The sequence below is a fragment of the Caretta caretta genome, chromosome 13, assembly GCF_965140235.1.
Source record: "Caretta caretta isolate rCarCar2 chromosome 13, rCarCar1.hap1, whole genome shotgun sequence".
Classification (NCBI taxonomy): Eukaryota; Metazoa; Chordata; order Testudines; family Cheloniidae; genus Caretta; species Caretta caretta.
Genome location: NC_134218.1, coordinates 42,798,883 through 42,817,746, shown reverse-complemented (window position 1 = coordinate 42,817,746; position 18,864 = coordinate 42,798,883). Strand labels below are relative to the sequence as shown.

At 50.2% G+C, this 18,864-nt stretch overlaps 1 long non-coding RNA gene across 1 annotated transcript; it reads right to left on the bottom strand.

The window, feature by feature from the left end:
- Positions 1 to 9,990: 9,990 nt before the first annotated feature.
- LOC142068857 (uncharacterized) lies at positions 9,991 to 18,060 on the bottom strand. Its single transcript, XR_012664778.1, has 2 exons — positions 17,189 to 18,060; positions 9,991 to 12,475 (listed from the first exon to the last, which is right to left on the bottom strand). It is a non-coding gene; the product is annotated as an uncharacterized LOC142068857 (long non-coding RNA).
- Between the last annotated feature and the right edge of the window lie 804 nt (positions 18,061 to 18,864).

Sequence of the window (18,864 nt, the reverse complement as noted above, 5' to 3'; positions counted from 1 at the left end):
CTTCTTCCTTGATGTTACTATTAATCCTCTACCCCCTGCATCTCACCCTGACACCCCTTCTCCTCTTCCCCACCCTCCATCTCACCCTGACACCTCCCTCCTCTACCCCACCGTGCATCTCACCCTGACACCCCTTCTCCTCTTCCCCACCCTCCATTTCACCCTAACACCTCCCTCCTCTACCCCACCGTGCATCTCACCCTGACACCCCTTCTCCTCTTCCCCACCTTCCATTTCACCCTGACACCTCCCTCCTCTACCCCACCGTGCATCTCACCCTGACACCCCTTCTCCTCTTCCCCACCCTCCATCTCACCCTGACACCTCCCTCCTCTACCCCACCGTGCATCTCACCCTGACACCCCTTCTCCTCTTCCCTACCCTCCATTTCACCCTAACACCTCCCTCCTCTACCCCACCGTGCATCTCACCCTGACACCCCTTCTCCTCTTCCCCACCTTCCATTTCACCCTGACACCTCCCTCCTCTACCCCACCGTGCATCTCACCCTGACACCCCTTCTCCTCTTCCCCACCCTCCATTTCACCCTGACACCTCCCTCCTCTACCCCACCGTGCATCTCACCCTGACACCCCTTCTCCTCTTCCCCACCTTCCATCTCACCCTGACACCCCTTCTCCTCTTCCGCACCCTCCATCTCACAAATACACACAATCTCTATCAGACACTCCTCTTCTCTCTCAATCCGTCCGCACCGCTTTCTCCTTCCCCCTACATTCTTTCACTCCCTGGCCCTTGGAAACACTGGGGGCAGTCAGTGGATGGGGGCCAGCGAAAGGCAATTTATCCCTAGGGTCCCTCTGAAGTTTCATGCTCACTGAATCAATTCTCTTGCTGGTTTTCACTCCTAGTGGCCCCGGGCAGAGCCAAGATCCAGCAGCTGGGCTCCACAGAAGTTTTGGAGGGAGACGAACTGAACCTCACCTGCTCTCACCCCGCCACCAAGGCGAGTGACAGCACAGTCTGGTACCGGCAGCTTGCAAACCAGGGGACCCCGTTTTATAGTTACCAGATACAAAGAAACTGCCAAGAGCCCTGAGCCAAAGGGAGCTTGCAGTGTTTTCCCCAGGAATTCAAATTAGGGGGGGTGTTCAAATTTACTTGGGGGAGGGAGGGTCAGGGCCTATGAGGGGTGAGATCATGAGGGTGAAGGTGGGCTGTATGGCACCATAGTAAAAACTGAAAAATGTTTCATGACCATTTTATTAGATTTTAAAATCATCACACAAATTAAAGTTGGCTACTCAAGCCATCTATGAAGCACTTTTTGAACCTTGTTCACTTTTTGGTTTCTTGTTATAGTTTTGCACAACTCTGTTAATGAACTTCTTGAATGCAATGCATTCATCTTTGGTGGCTTCTCGGGTGTCTGGTACTTCCATTCCTTCAGTTGATATGCTCATTAGTTCATTCACAGGATCAGGCAGAAGGTGACTTCTTTCAAAACACAAAATTCTATTCAATGATGAAAAAGAACGCTCAACTGTAGCTGTTGTGACTGGGAGTAGCAAGAGATGAATTCCTGCTTCTTTCAGCCCAGGAAACAGAGCACAAAGATCCAGTCGAGCCACTAGTGATGATAAAAAAGAAGTTGAAGTCAAATCTTCATTCATTTGTCGTATGATATTCCACTCTGTGTTCAAATTCTCTATTCTGTCCTGCGCACATGGCAGCCCCATTGCTGGTCGTGCCTCACTCCACTCAACTGCCAGTGTTTTATAAGACAGGCATCTGTAAAAGCTACATGGTGGTTGAGTAGAATCTAGAAGTCTCTGTTATAGATTTTTAAGAATCAAGTCTGTGTATTTTTTCAGTTGTCTTAACAAACACTTCTTGTCCTCTTCACTTAAGGATTCTATATAAATGCCTTCATTAGTCAACTTCTGGACTGAAGTCTTTGCTTCTTCCAGTACTTTTTCAATGGATAGCTCTCTGATCCAAATGTAGCCTCTATTGCTGGACAAAGATCTACTACTGTCCTAGCAGATACCTGGATGACATTGTTTAATGACCCAAGTGATTTCAACAGTAGACTCACAAGAGAGAGAATGGCAATAGTCTTCTCTAAATGTAGTAGCAAAAGTAATCCACAAGCCTCACTACTTAGATCCATCCCATCTTGGTAGATATTTTCTAAAGCCAGTAATAATGGCTGGAGAAATTTTAAGACAATAGCCAAGGATCGCTCGTGAGAAAGCCAGAGGGTTTTCCCAGGTTGGAGTAATTTGAGCTTCAGTCCCAGTGTATCGTCTATTTTCCAGGATATTCAGTCTTTTTGGACTCTTGCTGAAAAAAGAATATAATGAAGACATTAAATGTACAGCTTTTTTAATGTCTTTTGAAGATTCTGCAGCTCGTCCTAGCGCTAGTTGGCGTAGGTGGCCTCTGCAGTGTGTATAGGAGAGATCAGGGTTACACTTTTCTCTGAGCAAAGCTTGTGCTCCACCATGTCTTCCAGAGAAGTTTGCAGCTCCATCAAATGCACAAGCAGCCATGTGTTTGGGGTCCCACTGACAAGCATTTAACTCTTCTAAGATGTGGGTTGTCACAGATGCAGCCGATGTGTCTTCTATAACTTGAACATCTAGAAATGCATCTATTGGCCTACCACTGACATCAAGATAACATACACAGTGACTTAATACTTGATGACCATTTGCATTGGTGCATTCATCAGCCATGTATGCAATTTTTTTGAATGTGATGAGAGAGTTCTTCACTTTTTCAACTGTTGAGTCTTTCACTGTTGCACCGCATGCGTCTAGCCAGTCACTTGAGTTTCTTGCAGAAAGACAGTGAGCATTTGCTGGTCTTGTTCAGAAACAGTGGTCAACTTCAGGATGAACAAGTGACAATGCACTTAACATTGGCCTCCAGTCTGTAGTGTGTGGTATCTCTTGCTTAAATAGAAAGTAGGATGCCACAGCCATGTTTGTTCGCATAAACTGTGTTGTGTCTCCAACATTCTTAACAGCCTCATTAACACTCACCGGTGTTGTCCTTGGTGACTGGAGACTCAGAGTTCAGTGTAGGATTCATGCAAGGTTCAGGCACTCGGCAACATTCAGGGCACACCCGGAGTGTTGTGCAGGAGCTGTGCACACACGGCTCCTCTCAAGGGCATGAAACTTGGAATCTCGCCCAGATGACACGAACCGTGGGAAGCCTCCCAGGACTGGGCTCAAGGCCTGAGAGCAAGGAATGCGGTAGATAGAAATTGGTAAATAAGAATGTTAAACAAAGCCAGTGTATTCCTTTTATCTGTTGGAGAATGTAATGCGCGGGGGGAGAGAAAGAATAAAGGAGAGGGTGGAAAGCTGACAGGACCAGTCCATTGGCAGACCAGCCTGTTTGCTTGCTAAAAGCTTTGTGCTGTCTTGTATTTGAACCGCAACAACTGGAGCCCAAACGTGGGGCCCTCAGCACTCACCTCGCCTGGCAAGGGTTTCAGACGCGTCACTCATCCGCTTCGCGGATCCCGGTGAGTATTTTTCATTGTGGTAAGTATGGGAAGCTCCCTCTCTGCTTTGCAAGTGCAACACCGCAATGAGATGCAGTATTTGCTGCGTAAGGCTCAGCATGACTGCCCCACTCGAGAACTCACTCTCCTGCTGCAGGAGGTGAGTGCCCAATGCCCGTGGTACCCTGAAGCCGGAACCCTTAAGCTAGCAGACTGGGAGTGGTTGGGCCAGACATTGCACAAAGAGCCTCGGGCGCCCGTGCAGGCTCTACATGCCTGGCACCTCTGCCGCGACGTGATACAGCGTGTCGCCTCGGACAGGCCCTCCCTCGCGGGGCTGGTGCTCTCGCCACTCCCGTCCGCTCCTGCAGCCATCCCCCCTCCTGGCGATGAGACACAACGTGTCGCCTCGGAAAGACCCTCTCCCGCGCCAACAGAGGGGCTGCCGATCCTGACACCCCCGTCCGCTCCTGCAACCATCCCTCCCCCTGCTTCGCCCCTAGTGCCTCTATTACCACCGCCTCCCTGGCCTTCCCCACTGGAGCCGGTGTGTGATCGCCATCCCCTCGTGGGGCCCCATGCTCCGGGGCCCCCCGGGGGGTCGTCCGCGTCTGCTCAGGGGCTTTCTCTGGTGCAACAAATGGTTCACGCAGCGAAGACTCGCTCAGATATTACAGCAGAGGAGCTAGCTGATCTGGTCTCAGTTTGTCCGGTGACCTGGCAGGATGATGGCCAGGGCAACCAGGTTGCAAACTGGGTCAGTTTGCCTTACTCGGTGATCCGAGAGGTAAAGAAAGTGATTCGCGAGTTCGGCCTGATTAGCACGTATGTACGTGGTCTCATTGAAGGGCTAGGTACTGGGTACACCCTGGTCCCTGAAGACTGGAAGGCGCTGTTGCGCATGATGCTGACGCCCAGTCAGTATGTTATTTGGCTTAGTGAGTATCGGCAGATGGCGGAACGCCAAGCCCAGGTATATAGAGAGCAAGGTATCATTTATGAGCACTTGGCAGGGGAGGGCCAGTTTGCTACCGTTCAGATGCAGTCTCAACTCCCTTCCCCATTATTTCCACCTGCGCCCAGCATGCTTTCTGGAAGGTCCCGGATTCAGGCAAGCCTACCAAAAGCTTTGCCAGTATCCGTCAGGGTGCGTCAGAGTCCTTTATGGATTTTACCAACAGATTGCAGGAGGCTATCCTCCGACAGGTGGATAACCCTGCGGCAGCTCAGGAGATCCTGTTAAAAATGGCGGTTCAAAATGCGAATGAGGATTGCCGCCATGCTCTCCAGGCGGCACAAGCCACTGGCGTTCTAGAGCTGTCGGACATGCTGCGGGCGTGCCAAAACATCGGCACCCAAGCCCATAAGGCTGGAGTTCTGGCCGCCGCCCTGCGGAAAAGCGGGAAGGAGGGGAAGCGTTGTTACCGCTGTGGTAAGGAGGGTCACTTTCAGCGGGAGTGCCGCTCATCGACGGCGCCCGCCCGCCCCTCAAAGAAGTGCCCCAAGTGTCGGAAGGGCTATCACTGGGCTAATCAGTGTCGTAGCGGGTCGGGAAACCGCACGACGGGTCTCCCCCGAACCCAGGGCCAAACGGGGGTGTTTCCCACTCAGACAACTGTTCCTCTGCCTTAAAATCCATAGACTCCATGAGGGCAGCGACTGCTGGAAGTGCAGGTCTTGATTTGATTATGCAGGAGGATGCTGATTTTCAGTTGCCGGGGGAGGTTTGCACCATACCTACACAGGTGACGGGACCTCTCCCTGCCGGATTTGTGGGTCTGGTTCTCCCTCGCTCACACGCTGGGAAACAGGGTTTTTTTGTTATCCCAGGGGTCATTGACGCCGATTACACCGGCGTTATTAAGGTTCAGGTGTGGACCCATCTTCCGCAGTCGCTCCCGCGTGGACGGTCAATTGCGCAATTGATTTTAGTCCCCTATCAGGTGCCAGCCGCAGAGGATCGAGCCCGGGGCAGGAACGGCTTTGGATCGACGCTGTCTCAGTTGCCTTCTCACGACACGTCCTCTCCACTTGTTGCTCTAACAATGTCGGTCCGCCCCTCGAAACCTCAGTTAACACTTCTCTTAAATAATGTTCCTTTTACAGGGCTGGTGGACACTGGAGCTGACGTTATGGTGATTCGTGATCCGGAGTCGCCGGTCGGTTGGCCAACAGTTCCTTCTAAAGAGTTGTGGGGGATCGGGGGTAGCAAACCCGGGTGCCAAAGTTTGTCTTGGGTCACTGTCATAAATATAAAGGGAAGGGTAAACCCCTTTGAAATCCCTCCTGGCCAGGGGAAAGCTCCTCTCACCTGTAAAGGGTTAAGAAGCTAAAGGTAACCTCTCTGGCACCTGACCAAAATGACCAATGAGGAGACAAGATATTTTCAAAAGCTGGGAGGAGGGAGAGAAACAAAGGGTCTGTGTGTCTGTCTATATTCTGTCTTTGCCGGGGATAGACCACGAATGGAGTTTTAGAACTTTTAGTAAGTAATCTAGCTAGGTACGTGTTAGATTATGATTTCTTTAAATGGCTGAGAAAAGAACTGTGCTGAATAGAATAACTATTTCTGTCTGTGTATCTTTTTTGTAACTTAAGGTTTTGCCTAGAGGGGTTCTCTATGTTTTGAATCTAATTACCCTGTAAGGTATCTACCATCCTGATTTTACAGGGGGGATTTCTTTATTTCTATTTACTTCTATTTTTATTAAAAGTCTTCTTGTAAGAAAACTGAATGCTTTTTCATTGTTCTCAGATTCAAGGGTTTGGGTCTGTGGTCACCTATGCAAATTGGTGAGGCTTTTTATCCAACATTTCCCTGGAAAGGGGGGGTGCAAGTGTTGGGAGGATTGTTCATTGTTCTTAAGATCCAAGGGTCTGGGTCTGTAGTCACCTAGGCAAATTGGTGAGGCTTTTTACCAAACCTTGTCCAGGAAGTGGGGTGCAAGGTTTTGGGAAGTATTTTGGGGGGAAAGACATGTCCAAACAGCTCTTCCCCAGTAACCAGTATTAGTTTGGTGGTGGTAGCGGCCAGTCCAAGGACAAAGGGTGGAATATTTTGTACCTTGGGGAAGTTTTGACCTAAGCTGGTAAAGATAAGCTTAGGAGGTTTTTCATGCAGGTCCCCACATCTGTACCCTAGAGTTCAGAGTGGGGGAGGAACCTTGACAGTCACGGTCTCTAAACCAGGAGGCCGTGCCCTTGCTACAATCCGCCCTTTTGTACTCCCTGTCCACCTCAATATTTGGGGCCGCGACTTACTTGTAAAGCTGGACACCACCCTCGATATTAGTATATAATGGCCCAAAATCCTCCCTCATCCACCTTGCCATCCGCATTACCATTGGTATGGCAATCCTTAGAGCCCGTATGGATTGACCAGTGGCCCCTCCCCCTAGAAAAGCTGAAAGCGCTTCATTCACTTGTACAACAACATTTGCACGCACAGCGCTTGGAGAGCTCCACTAGTCCTTGGAACTAGCTGCTGTTATTTTGGCCTTTCAACTTTTTGCTGACTGTCCCTTTAATTTGATCGTGGACACGCATTATGTTTATCAGGTAATTGATCATTTACCCCTTGCCCTCATCACTCCTCAGGTTGATGTGGACCTTCTTCGCCTGTTTTTGTCTTTACAGTATCTCCTCACCACTCGTAATTTCCCTTATTTTGTTGCTCATATTCGCAGTCATACCCGTCTGCCTGGGCTACTCACTGAAGGCAATGCGCGCGCTGATCACGCTTTACGTGGTCAGGTAAATTCCCTTTTTTCTGACTCCACTGAAAGCCATTTCTTTTTTCATCAGTCTGCCTCTGTTTTGGCCCGACAGTTTTACATTCCTGCTGATCATGCCCGTTCCATTGTTCGTTCCTGCCCCCACTGTGCCGCTGCTGCCCCTACCTTTTCTTATGCCGTTAACCCCAGAGGTACCGCAGCGAATCAGCTGTGGCAAATGGATGTCACTCACGTGCCACAATTCCGCCCCTATTCGTTTTTACATGTTTCCATTGATACCTATTCGGGATTCCTCTGGGTGACCCCACAGCGTGGGGAAGCCACTCCCAAAGTTAGTCACCATTTGCTAGCCTGTTTTGCTGTTATGGGTCGCCCGAGCCAGATAAAAACGGATAATGCCCCAGCCTATTGCTCCACAGCCCTCTCCACCTTTTGTGCCCAATGGGACGTCCGTCTCAAACACGGGTTCCCTTATAATTCCACAGGCCAAGCTATTGTTGAACGTGCAAATCGCACGCTAAAAACCTTGCTCAACAAACAATTAAAACAAGGGGAGCTGCGTCTCCGAACCTTAGGAGACATTCAGCAACAAATGCATATCCTTTTGTTTACTTTAAATAATTTAATGCTGAACGCAGATCAGCAGACCCCCACGGATTGGCATTTTCATAAGTCCGAGGTACTGGAAAGACCGCGTGTCTATTACCGTCAGCTGCCTGATCCACAATGACTGGGCCCAGTACCTCTAATCACTTGGGGTCGGGGATATGCTGCTGTGTCTCTCCCTACAGGACCGTTGTGGGTTCCGGCCCGGTGTGTGCGACCGGCACTGAAGCAGCATGGCGTGGCACCAGGGGATATCGAACCCCATACCGGAGTTTCAGCTGACCTTGGAGGAGAACGCAGTGCCTCCTGGGTCGACAATGGCGGGACGGAAACGGACGAGGCGTAGCGTCCCAAGCCAGCCCGTGACATGGGGAGAAGTAAAAGCATTGGTCGCCATGGCTCAGCGAAGACTGGCAGCAAATCAACAGCTAGAGACTCCTGAGACTTTGTGGCAATTCTCACCCAAATTACTGCTAATTCTGTATTGATTGTATGCCTTTTGTGCCTGCTATTCCCTGTAGGGGTTGGCTCGGGAGTGCTTCCTCTGTTACGGGCCCGAATGACATATAACCTGTGGGAAAGATTGGCTTCAATAGCAAATGTTACCCACTTCTGTTTATCTGATTTTGTAGCAGCTGAAGAATTGTTAGGTATGTGCCTTATTCCAGTATGTCATCACCCTGAGGAAATTGGGAATGAGATGATGCTCGCTGCTTACGCGAACCTCTCTTCCCAGTACTCTAGCATGGCTAATTGGGGCCCGGCCAATTACACTTTACCTTCTTAAGCTTATTTTTTGCTATTGCTGTGTGCAATGTATTTCCTTTTTGTTAAGGCTTTGTCAAGACCCACCCTGGCAGGCTCCACGAGTTATGACCTTGTCTATCCGGGAGTTAATTGGCTTGCAAAAGCAAATTGATGGCTACCATGAGATGGCCGAGCACAAATAAACAAAAAAGGAGGGGATGTAGGATTCATACAAGGTTCAGGCACTCGGCAACATTCAGGGCACACCCGGAGTGTTGTGCAGGAGCTGTGCACACACAGCTCCTCTCAAGGGCATGAACCTTGGAATCTCGCCCAGATGACATGAACCATGGGAAGCCTCCCAGGACTGGGCTCAAGGCCTGAGAGCAAGGAATGCGGTAGATAGAAATTGGTAAATAAGAATGTTAAACAAAGCCAGTGTATTCCTTTTATCTGTTGGAGAATGTAATGAGCGTGGGGAGAGAAAGAATAAAGGAGAGGGTGGAAAGCTGACAGGGAGAAGTCCGTTGGCAGACCAGCCTGTTTGCTTGCTAAAAGCTTTGTGCTGTCTTTTATTTGAACCACAACAGTTCAGAGCTGCTTTCACATGAGTTCACCTCCCAGGTGGGGGCAAGAAGGCACCTTGCTTGTTCCTCCAGCTGCTCACTGTTCGCTCTGGACACTGTTGTTCGCTGTGCCACCTTTCACTCCTTCGCTCTGTTGTCAATGGCCCTGAGCCGTCACCTTCGGCTGCCACCTCCACTGTGACCTCTGCGAGTGGGTCTCTTGAGGTTCCACCGGCTCTCCGTGATTTCAGCTGAGCTGTCAGTGGGGGAACCTCGCTGCTAGTGCAGACTGGGCCGTCTCTTCCACAGAAACACTGTCCCACAGCAGGTCTAAGCACTTAGACCTGATTATCAGTGATTTCAGCTGTAGCGGTCACTTAACAAAACAAAGACTATCTATGGAGCCTAATCAGCTCTGTCTTTAAAGAGTGGAGAGGGGCAGGTCTAATAGTACTTGTGACTCAGGCAGACCATCAAGGAAAACAACTGTACCGCCTCCCCTCGCCATGCCCTCAATCAGCACAGGCTAAGGGCAGTTCTACTGCCCTTTACTCAGACAATAAGAATAACAACATTTCATTCCCCCCCCCCCACCCCGCATTCAAGGGATTTGTAACCCAACCCCAGCCAAAATCTATCACTTGGGCAACACAGCTCTCTTTGCTGGATACCTAGGTAGATTAGGTGTGACTGTAAATACAATCTGGTCCTGAAGCCTTTTCCCCCACCCCCAGCTCATCACTAGCTGTCAGGGAGAGCTCATTTAGACTGTTGCCGGCACCCAGTGCCGAGAGGCTGAACAACAGCTTGAGTTGGTTCGTTACCCGGTGTGCTACACCCAATAATCACAACGGGGTGGAGAAGCAGAAAAGTTTATTTGCAGCTGCAAAAAGGTACAGGGAGAATAAAATCTCAAATCCTGCACACCAGAGCAGGAAGTTACACAAGCTTTTATACATCCTTTTTCCCAGCATACTTATCCAATAGCAAGCTGCTCCAAGTATCCATATAGCTAGCCAATCCAGTTCCCAGCTAGTTCCCTGATTCTCTGTATCATTTGTTAAACTATACATAAAGCTGCTTTATTCAGCATTGTTCTTCCATATCTCCCCTGTTTGGCCTTGCTTAGTTTCAGGCAGTCTGACTCTGCAACATACTGTTGCAGATTCTCAGCATAACTGCTGTGTGTGCCTCCAGGCGGGGGGGCCAAGGACACTTGGGCCTAGCACGCAGAGCTGCTGCGAGTGCCTCCAGGCAGGAGGAGGGGGGCCAAGGACACCGGGGCCTAGTGCGAGGGGGCTTCATCGACACTTGTGGTCTTCCATCCCCTCGAGTTACCTAGTGGCCATGCCCCAGTGTTCCCAACAACTCCCCCCTTTGAGAACACTCAACAGCCTTGGCTCTGAGTTTTCTCACTTGGGCTACTTATTTCTTTACAATATGACTTTGCATAAGCACTTTGTGATAGCCCTGAAGAGAATGACTTATTAACTTTTGCAAAAGGGCCCTAACACATGATACCGCACAGCATAATACCAGTAATACAAGCAATACAGGAAAGAAAAATTTCAATAGCAGGCTAAATAAACCACCAAGCCAAGACGACAAACCCCAGCCTGAAAACAAGGTTTGCAACCAATTGTTTTCTGGGGCAGTATAGGCAACCTGTGCTCCGGCTCGGGCATGGGCCTCAGCCTGTACCACCTTTTCATAGATCTCATAACTGCTATCATTTACATATACACAACATCGGGGCCCGATGAGGGCACACACCCCTCCTTGGGATGCCAAGAGATAGTCCAAAGCCAGCCTGTTTTGGAGGGAAAACGTCCTGAGCTGCTGTACCTCTTTATTTAATGTTTTTACTGCTGACCCTAAATCACTAACCGAGTCCTCTAACTCTAAGGCCACTTTCTCAAGTACCATCTGCAGCCTTACAGTATAGCGGCCTATGCATGCCAGGGCTGGCCCGGTAAACAGTGGCGCTATTCCCAGTACAGAGCACCCTACCAGCTTCTCGGTTGTGAGGGGATTCTTCATATTGCCCTCTAATGCCATAGTCAGTCGCCGCAGGGTCTTTTCTCGTGACTCAACAGAGGTGTCTCGGGCATTTCTAATCTTTCCTTTGGGCAGTGTGACAGTTATGGAAAGATGAGGAACTCCATGAGCTATATAACAGCTACCTGTCCAGTTGGCTGGCAGCACCTTGTAAGCCTTTCGGCCACATACAAAATAGTGACCCTGTAGGGCCCAGTAAGGACTGTTTCTTAAGGGGATTCCTGGGATATTTAAGGCTGCTTTTCCAAACAGGTCATATGCCCCTAGGGGGGCATCCCATCCTCCTGATTGGGTACAAGTGGGGGCATTTCTAATTGTGCCATTTAAATTACACTCGCCATAGGGACCACTACAAACCCACCATTGGCTTGCTACATTGGAGATATTAACTGGATGGCAAGTTACATTTCCAAACCCCTTTTTTGTGGTAAGATTATTTGTAAGTGTCTCCCTAAAAGGGGAGGAACCACTACACCCACACTGTTGGCCTCCCCTGTTGGTTTTTATCCAATACCCATCAGCCCACTGTGTAATAACACAGGAGCTCTTTCCCACAGGATGCCCATAGGGATCAGATTGGTTTCGGGTAAAACATAACACTCCCTCAGTGAGTACTGAAACTGAATACTCCTGGTCTTGATAGGTGGCCTGCTGTAAAGAGGTCTTGTTCCAGAACGGTGAGTCCGTTCTTTCCTGCTCTTTGGTGGTGGCTAATTCTGCTAGGGTCAAGGGCAGCATGTCAAGGGGCATTCCCGTCTTGGGGGATAGTGGAGTTGGAGCACATACCCAGCAATCAGTCTGGTTTGTTAAATTAGCAACATGGTGCGCAAGCAAAACAAAGGAGTTATGCTCCCGATATGCACAGTTTGGAAATACCAATACAGAGAATAACAATGTTACCCAATTAATTATTACCAGAGTCTTCCCAACCCAGGGTCTCCAGTACCTGGGTGGGCCCATTTTAGCATTAAGGTGCCCGCTATTTGTGTCTTTTAAACAGTAGCTTTAGCCCGAGATCGTCACTAGATGAGGAGTCAGCAGGTTGGATGGTCCACTGTCCTGCTGACGAGGGGGCGGTTACTGCCTTCAGACGAGAGTGATGGATCCAGTTCTTGTGTCCCTCGATCTTTGCCGCTGTGTGGGAGATCAGCAGGACGGTATAGGGTCCTTTCCACTTTTCCTAGAGAGGCTCGTCTTTCCAGGTGCGAACAAGCACAGAGTCACCAGGCTGTAAGGAGTGAACGGGAGAGTCCAAGGGGAGAGGCTGGGAATCCTTGGTATACCTGTGAAAAGACAAGAGAACAGCAGACAGGGAACACATATACTGTGACAAAAAGCCATTACCCAACTCCCATTCCCCTGACAGAACCGGGGTGCCATTCATAGGCCATGCCCTTCCAAACATAATTTCAAAGGGACTGAGCCCTAATCTACCCTTTGGGAGAACGCGGATACGGAGTAGGACAAGGGCCAAAGCATCAGGCCATCGCAGTGAGGCTTCTTGGCACACTTTTGAGAGATGCCGTTTAAGGGTCTGATTGGTATGCTCCACTACACCACTGGCTTGCAGTCTCCAGGGCGTATGGAGTTTCCAGGGGATCTGTAAGGCATGTGAGATGCTTTGAATGATTTTTGACGTGAAGTGTGTCCCATTGTCAGATTCCATCCACAGGGGGAGTCCAAAGCGAGGAATGAGCTCCTTAACAAACTTGAGGGCCACTGTCCTGGCAGTGCAGTTACGGCATGGGAAGGCTTCTGGCCATCCGCTGAACCGATCCACTATAACAAGGAGATATTTGAACCCTTGGGTCCGGGGAAACTCAGTAAAGTCTATTTGCCACACTTGTCCGGGGCCCGGAGTGGGTTCTAGGGCAGCTGGTGGCACAGGATGTCCCAGTCGGGGGTTATTCTTTTGGCAGACTAAGCAGTCTGCTTGTACCTGGGCAGCCAGGGGTCGGAGTCCGGAAGTGATAAAGTATTTTCCCATTAGCTGGATAAGTGCTTCCCTGCCAGCATGAGTGGTTTGATGTAGTTTCTGAAGCACTGGCCGGATTGGGCCCTTTGGTAAGAGGACCTTCCCTTCTGGGGAATGGAGCCATCCCTCCTTTTCCCGGAGACTGAGTTTGTCAGTTAGCTGTCTCTCCTCCGCAGAGTACTGAGGGGTTGGAAGCTCCCCTACTGATGGGATAAGGGCATGTATATGGGCGTTCTCAGCCTGAGGGGATGGCAGGGTGGCAGCATGCTTAGCCTCTCTATCTGCCCGGGCGTTACCTCTGGCCACATCTTGATCCTCCCTTTGATGGGCTTTACAATGTACCACCGCCACTTCCGAGGGGAGTTGTACGGCTTCTAGGAGCCGGAGGATTTGGGGCCCGTACTTGACTGGGGAGCCTTGGGCTGTCAGCATTCCCCTTTGCTTCCATAGGCCAGCATGAGCATGCAGCACACCAAAAGCATACTTTGAATCAGTAAAAATGTTGACCCGCTTTCCTTTTGACAGTTCAAGTGCACGGGTCAGGGCTATTAGTTCGGCAAGCTGGGCAGAGGTCCCAGCAGGCAAACCTTCAGCTTCCACAGTGTCATGGAGGGTCACAACAGCATAACCCGCCCTCCTTTGCCCATCTATTACAGTACTGCTACCATCAGTGTACCACTCATGATCTGCATTTGGGAGAGGTACATCCTTTAAATCCGGACGGCTGGAGTACTGGACATCTATGATCTCTAAACAGTCATGTTTCTGTTCCTCTGTTTCTGGCAAGAGAGTGGCTGGGTTAAGGGAGGGGCAAGGCTGTAGGGTGACTTCAGAGTTCTCTAACAGCTTCGCCTGGTACTGAGCAATCCGAGCCTGGGTGAGCCAAAGCCCTCCCTTTGCATCCAATAAGGCTCGGACCATATGGGGAGTATAGATTTGCATAACCCCTCCCAATGTTAGCTTCTCGGCTTCCTCAAGCAATAGGGCAGTAGCTGCGACCGCCGGTAAACATGCCGGCCAACCCTTTGCAACCTGATCCAATTGCTTAGAAAAATAAGCCACGGGACGTCTCCATGCTCCTAACAGCTGTGTAAGCACTCCTAGGGCCACCCCCCTTCGTTCATGTACATACAACTGAAACGGCTTAGAGAGATCTGGCAGGCCCATCAATTTGAGGCTTCCATCAATTTTCTTTTCAGAATTTTAAATGCCCTGTCAGCCTCTGGGGTCCAATAGAAGGGGTCATGATCCGCTCCTTTTACACAGTCATACAGGGGTTTAGCCCACAGTCCAAACTCTGGGATCCATATCCTGCAAAAGCCTGCCATACCCAGAAATGCCCTGAGCCGCTTACGGTTACTTGGGGTAGGAACTTGACAGATAGCTTCCTTTCTTTCGCTTGAAAGCTGATGCTCCCCTTGCCGTATGTGAAACCCGAGGTACCGTACCTCTGGGAGGGCAATTTGAGCCTTACTCTGTGCTACACGATATCCCCGGAGTCCAATAAAATTCAGGAGGCTCACGGTGGCTTTAAGGCAGGGTTTTTGGCCCACAGTGGCAATTAACAAATCATCTACATACTGCAGAAGGAGAGCCTCCTCATTATCCCACTCCTGTAGGTCCCTGGCCAGAGCCTGGCCAAAAAGGGTGGGAGAGTTTTTAAATCCCTGGGCCAACACTGTCCAGCAAAGTTGCTTTTTAACCCTTTTTCGGTCCTCCCACTCGAAGGAGAAGATCTCCTGTGATGGGGTGGCAACTGGGATGGTAAAGAAAGCATCTTTCAGATCAAGGACTGAAAAATGGGTATACTGTCCCCCTATAGAAGCCAATAAGGTGTACGGGTTAGGGACAAGAGGGTGCAGAGTCTTAACCCGTTCATTGACTGCCCTTAGGTCCTGTACCAGCCGATACGTGCCATCAGGCTTCTGTACGGGTAGAATGGGAGTGTTCCAGGCTGACTGACATTCCCGGAGAATACCATACATTAGGAATCGATCTATAGTTTCCTGTAAACCTTCTCTGGCTTCCCTCTTGATTGGATACTGTTTTACTTGCACTGGGCCTTTCCCTGGTATGAGCTGAATAGTAATAGGGGTCTGGTGGGTGGCCTTTCCTGGAATCCCTGATGCCCACACGAGGGGGTACACCTGGTCTTCCCACGGACTCCATTCTGGGGCTTGCATGGCTGAGGGCTCAACTGCAAGGGTCATGATCCAGGCATTCTCAGGGGGTAAGGTAAGGGTTATTTCGTCCTCAGTAAAATGCAGGGTGGCACCGAGGCGACAAAGTAGATCCCGTCCCAGCAGAGGTGTTGGACACTCAGGGAGGTATACCAGCTTGTGGGATATAGTCCTGTTTCCCAAAGCACATTCCGCTGGGGCATACACTGGGCACTTGGTGTCCCTGCCTGTGGCTCCCACCACAGTAAGGGAATCTGCTACTGGCAACTGAAGAGGCTGATTTACGGCAGTTCGGGCCGCTCCAGAGTCCACTAAAAAATCTATTTCTGAGCTTCCCACCCGCATCTTTACTCGGGGTTCCGGGGGTAGGGTGGTCCGTCTCCCCTGACACCCCTATTCCTGCTCCACCATCGCCATCATAGGGGCACCTCCCTGTTCTTTCCTCTTTGGGCACTCATTTTTCCAGTGTCCCTCCTGTCGACACAGGGCACACTGGTTGCGACCCAGTCGTCTCTCCTGCAGGCCCGGACGGTCGCGTCCACGGCCCCTTCCTCCCCGGCCACTTCTCTTAGTGCCGGCCTGTACCGCTGCTACCATCAATCTCACTTGCTTTCTCTCCTTCTCTGTCTCTCTCAGACTATAAGCTCGGTTTGCAGTCTCTAAAATTTGTGCCATGGTCATACCCATTAAATCTTCCTTTTTTTGTAACTTTCTCTTAATATCAGGGGCTGCTCTGCTCGTAAAAATTCCCTTAATAATTGACTCAGTTGCCTGATCATCGGGATCTGCATTAGTGTTCTGTCGAATGGTGTCCCGAATACGCTGTAGAAAGGCCCCTGGGCTTTCTTTTAAATCCTGCATTACTTCATATGGCTTTGCCCAATTATTATGTCGGACAGCCGAGTGACGGAGTCCATGTAAAAGCAACTCCTTATAGGAGGTAAGGCGGGTCATATCCCCATGATCATTTGGATCCCACCTGGGGTCTGCTCGGGGGACTTGTGCATCCGGGTCAGGGACATTGATATGATCCCGGTCGTACCGTCTCTGCGCCTCCTCCCTTGCCTTGGACACAACCTGTTGTCTTTCAACCTCAGACAATAGGGTTCGCAGGAGGACGTTACAATCATCCCAGTCCGGCTTGTGACTACTAAGGCACCCCTCAAAGACTGATATAAACCTGCTTGGGTTGGTGGAAAACTCTCCTGCCTGTGCTTTGAAAGCAGCCAAATCCACAGGATTAAAGGGCACATGAGTATAAACCTGCATAGTTGTGGCAGGACGCCTGTCTGATCCAGACCGGGCGACTTTAGTTTCGGTGATTAAGGGGTATAGGCCAACCATGGGGGACTTACAAGGTGTGGGTGTGGGTGTAGGGGCCGAAGGGGACACCGGCTCTGCCATTACAGTGGGGGTGGGGGTCTGGGGACTAACATTAGCTGCTACCGAACCAGTCGGAGTCAAAATACAGTGCTGTAAAATATCTGGTCGAGTACATAATGTCAGAAACAAATGCGCATACATATGTTCATTCCATTTCCTTGTTCTCTGACAGAACAGGAGTAACTGAAGGATCGTGTTGTAATTAATTGACCCTCCTGGTGGCCACCACTCCTGGTCCTCTAGTTGATATTGAGGCCAGTCAACTGTACAGAATCGTTTTAATTGGCTCTTAGTCATCGGATCCGCACCAAATACCTTCCAGTTTGCTAAAATGCACTCTAGGGGCGTACACCGTGCCCTAACCTCTGAGCTCTGTCCCTGTCCCATACCTACAGGGTAACTCTGGGCGTCCCCAGGTTCCAACAGAGCATATAATCCGGATTTTAAAAGGTTCCTACCTTATCCAAGGGACCGGTTCTTCACCGTGGCCTGCAGCTGCTCCTCCCCCATGTCTAAGGGACCGGTTCTTCACCGCCATCCACAACAGCTTCTCCACTATATGAGTGCGTTGCACCATTGTGCCCTCTGGGGTCGATCAAATCGCGTCTCCTCCGAGGCCCCCGATGAACTCACCGGTGCGCGCTGGGCGTCGGTTCTCGCCGCAATCCTCGACCTCCAGGAGGGGTCCGGGCAAGGCTAAATTGCAGCCTCGTCGCCCACCCAGGGACGCCAAAAGCTGTTGCCGGCACCCAGTGCCGAGAGGCTGAACAACAGCTTGAGTTGGTTCGTTACCCGGTGTGCTACACCCAATAATCACAACGGGGTGGAGAAGCAGAAAAGTTTATTTGCAGCTGCAAAAAGGTACAGGGAGAATAAAATCTCAAATCCTGCACACCAGAGCAGGAAGTTACACAGGCTTTTATACATCCTTTTTCCCAGCATACTTATCCAATAGCAAGCTGCTCCAAGTATCCATATAGCTAGCCAATCCAGTTCCCAGCTAGTTCCCTGATTCTCTGTATCATTTGTTAAACTATACATAAAGCTGCTTTATTCAGCATTGTTCTTCCATATCTCCCCTGTTTGGCCTTGCTTAGTTTCAGGCAGTCTGACTCTGCAACATACTGTTGCAGATTCTCAGCATAACTGCTGTGTGTGCCTCCAGGCGGGGGGGCCAAGGACACTTGGGCCTAGCACGCAGAGCTGCTGCGAGTGCCTCCAGGCAGGAGGAGGGGGGCCAAGGACACCGGGGCCTAGTGCGAGGGGGCTTCATCGACACTTGTGGTCTTCCATCCCCTCGAGGTACCTAGTGGCCATGCCCCAGTGTTCCCAACAAGACTTTGCTTACAAATCATCATTTGAAATTATTAGGTTGGCCAACATCACCAAAATGAATGCACTGATGGTAATAAAACCAACAGCTGTGTAAGGAAGCTAGTCTATGTTCATACTTTTCAAATCTATTATACTTTTTCAGATACATGTATTTTATCATACACTGCATATGCTTTTAAAGTGTGTATTAATGTTTCAATTTCAATTCAAATTTCCAAACAATCACTAAATTGGCAACACTGCATGTAACTAGTTCATAAAACTGGGGGGGGGGGTGTTGGGGAAATTCAGGGGGAGGGAATAAACACCCCCCATACGGGGGGTGTAGGGAAATCCCTTCTGTATATCTTTGCCGACAGAAAGTCCGGCACCCTGGCCCTGCACAGGGTGAGGCTGGCAGATGCTGCAGTGTATTTCTGTGCTCGGAGCAACAAGGTGTGATAGCTAGGGAGGGGCCTAGTGCAATAAATATCCCACCCCTACTCTGGGGCTGGGGAGGGGAGAGGAGCAGAACATGGGGCTTCCGTGGGTGCAGGGGAGAGGGGCGACCAGGGAGAACAAAAAGAGAGGAATATAACTGTGACGAAGTGGGACTGTTCTTAATGTTTCCTCTGAATAGTGTGGGGGTGCCTCAGTTTCCCCTATGCAGTTCTTAAGTATCTAGGTGGTGGGGTAAGGGTGTAGGATCACTGCAGAGCCCTAGAGGGCAGGTGTGTGCAGGGGTCTGGACACAGAGAATGGCCAACACCCTGTTTCCTGGCAACTGATGGCCTGGGCCCTTCCTCCCTGCAAGGTGAGA